This window comes from Bactrocera latifrons, unplaced genomic scaffold, assembly GCF_001853355.1.
Source record: "Bactrocera latifrons isolate USDA-ARS-PBARC rearing strain unplaced genomic scaffold, ASM185335v1 scaffold_704, whole genome shotgun sequence".
In the NCBI taxonomy this organism is placed as follows: domain Eukaryota; kingdom Metazoa; phylum Arthropoda; class Insecta; order Diptera; family Tephritidae; genus Bactrocera; species Bactrocera latifrons.
The window spans coordinates 12,914-16,589 of record NW_017537384.1 but is presented as its reverse complement, the minus strand read 5'-3'; positions in this window follow the sequence as shown (position 1 = coordinate 16,589).

Here is a 3,676-nt window from a genome sequence, read left to right as displayed (position 1 = left end):
ACAACCGTTATGTGGACAAAACCATAATACTCTCTTTAGCAACTTTGTTGCGAGAGTATAAAAAAACGAATAATCTTTCAACTAAAAATAAAGATGGATAAAAACGGGTCTATGCTTCTAATATCCCTATATATCTAATAAAAGGACTTTCAAGGTTTTGTTGGAGTTTATATCGTATATATTACTCAATGATTAAGATATCTAGCAAAATTAAGTGATCCTACAATATTTGAATATACTATACTATGATTTATTGCCGAAAATGTGTGAACCCGGTCCATGAATTTCCACAGATCTCAAATATTACTATACTTGTATCTTGTATATTGTATATTGTATAACGTTATCATTATTGTATACCGCATATGTCGAACTGCGTGCGAAGTATCTCCATAAAATTGTGTGAAAACATGTTCCACAAAATGCTTGAACTATACCAAAAGATAAGTCCAAATCTTGCTCTAGTCCCAATATTCTACATATATCGATTTCCGTCTTTCCCTCTGACTTTAAACCATTTATGTTACTTAATATTTGGAGAAATTGTCAAATAGTCTTAAGAATTTTTGTGGTTTAGAGGTGAATTTGAATAAAAATGGTCTAGACATCGATCTATGCCTCTGTAATGAAACTAAGTAAATTTATTTTTATTATATTTTACTCAGTCATCGACTGATACCCAAAGCGAACGGTTGTGTTTTGTGCTATTGGTGTTTTTTTTCTGTTCTCTCACACCCTTTTCGTAAGTGCATTCTAACATCAAGAACTTTTATTTAAAGCACGTGTAGAAGAGTGTATATATTATAGTACAGTGAACAACGAAACATGCCTCCACGGGGTCACTGCCTTGGTTATAACAGGTTCCCCTGTTATCAACAAGTCCCAAATCGAAAAGAAAAAAAATTCAAGCATTTCCCAATAACGATTTCCCAAGCCTTACCCCAACAACAAAAGATAACCCAAGATATTTAGTGCTAAGTGCCACGAACTCTCAGAAACCCATAAAAAAATATTCGTGTCTTGCTGTGCACAAAGCGTTAAAAAATATAAGCACAGAAATAATAAATATATCAGAACTAAGAGACGAAAAACTTTTATTACTAGTAAAAAACAAGAACATAGCTCAAAAATTCATATCTACGAAAACTTTATATGTCATATTTGATGTAGAAATAAACTCCACAATAACCTTAACTACACAAAAGGGACAATTTACGCACCATGCCTCAATGAAATCTCAGACGACGAAATCATTGAACTCTTAAAAGCACAGGAAGTTGTGTCAATTTTAAAATTCCCTAAATACATTAGTCAAAAACCAATACCTAGGGGAGTCGTTCTCCTGAAATTTGATAAATATCACCTACCTGAAAAAAGTGAAGAGTCATGGTACACAACTAAGGTAAAGCCATACTATCCAAACCCTATGAAGTGCAAAAACTGCCAACTTTTAAGACATACAACAAAGGGATGTACTAAAGCCGCTGTTTACGACAAGTGCGCTCTCCCCCCTCACCAACCATCCCTTTGTACTCGTTAATTTTGCATAAACTGTTCAGGTAACCACTCATCTTCTGACAAAATATGTCTCAAATTTATACAAATGTAACAAATAATAACCATAAAAACAGACAAAAAGTGCTCCATGCGAGAAGCGATAAAAATATAAAAAACCCAATTTACTCCTACACTCAATGAAAACTCTGCTACATTCGCTAGTATAGCAAAAAATACGACCAACAACTTAAATGAAAATAACAAACTCTCACAAATCTCTTCTRCAGAAAATACTCCTTCAATAACAAACAACAAACCTACCAACAATATGAATAACGAAACACAAGAAAAAGAAATAAACGAAAACAATTATACCACAGAATATAACAAATACAAAAACAACAGGATCGGTCGATGACTCTCAAACCCACGCAATGATCTCATCATTGCTTGCTCACCTTTCAGGGACTCTACTAACAACACCAACAACATACTCACCTCAACTTACAATATTCCCCTCTCTGACAACAGATAATTAAACGATAGAATAAACAATGCAAATTTTACAGTGGAATACAAATGGCTTACTTAATAATTACCCTGATTTAAATATTTTAATTAATCAATTTTCTCCTGAAATCGTTGCTTTAGAAGAGACGATTCTCTCCGCTAATAAGATAGCGTATTCTCCTAAAAACTACACAAGTTACTKTTCTAATAGCAGTCAAAACACTTCCTGTAAGCAAGGCATTGCAATTCTCGTTAAAAACTCCATCAACCATAAACTCATCCCGGTCACTTCTGGCATTTCCTGCTTGGCGTTGGGAATTGACATAGGCTTCAAAATCACTATTGTGAATTTCTACATCCCGCCTCATCAGAACTTTACTAATAGGGACCTTAGTAATATCATCAACATTGTTTCTGCTTCAATTGTTTTGTTAGGCGATTTTAATGCTTGGAGCCCGCTGTGGGGTTCTTCTGCTAGTAATAAAAGAGGAAAAATCATTGAGGATATAATACTTTCTCACAACCTAGTCCTCCTTAACGATGGATCACCCACTCACTTCTCCACTCATAAAACGTTTACTCATCCCGACATCACCCTTGCTTTCACACCAATTGCACCCAAACTTTCCTCCAACACACTTCAAGACATCCATAATAGTCACCATTTTCCGATTATAACCTCCATTTACATCCCTAATTGGTATAAAGTAAGACCCACATCAAAGTTTTTAACGGAGAAGGCAGATTGGGCAAACTTTCATCGTCTTTCTGTTTTATTTTCGGACAACAAACCTCTGGTAAAAAACATGAACGCTGAAGCTGCCGCTATTAAAACAATCATCCGATCAGCAGCACACTATGCGATAGCYCAGTCCAGTACCAAGCATTTCTATGCTAAATTGCCATATTGGTCAAATCTCCTAACAATTTTAAGGAACAATAAATAAACATTATGGTCCAAATACAAACATTCCAGAACTGACAATGATTTCATAAGCTATAAAAAAAACGAACGCGGTGTTTAGAAAATAATTAAAATCTGCCAAAAGAAAAGCTTTAGAAACACTCACCGCCAATATCAACCCATTTTCGAGCTCAAAAAAAATTTGTTCAGAAAAACTCTTACAAGCTCCTCACAACGATCCAGCATACCATTTATACATTCAGCCCTAGGTCCTATTTATAACCCTCAAGACATTGCTCAGAAGTTTGCGGACACATGGTCAGATAATTCCAACAGTCATAATTTTCACAATGATTTCAATTCCTTAAAAAGCCAAACAATCTCTGGAAACTACAATAAGCCATTTCCCTCACCCAGAGCCGTCCAAGCAGATGCTCCCATCACATTAATTGAATTCGATGTAACAATTGCATCGATGACTGGTAAAACTCCAGGATTGGACAAAATTTGCTATCCCATCCTTGAAAATCTCCCTCGATCCCTTAAAATACGAATAATTTCTCTTTACAATAAAATCCTCAACGAGGAAATCTATCCACAGGAGTGGAAGAGAGCTTCCATCCTTCCCATCCCCAAGCCCAATAAACCTACCTCTCAAATAGAAAATTATAGACCCATATCCTTACTTGCTTGCATGTCCAAAATTCTGGAGAAGATAATATCTGGAAGAGTTATGTGGTTTGCCAAAGCAAACGCTTTTATAAA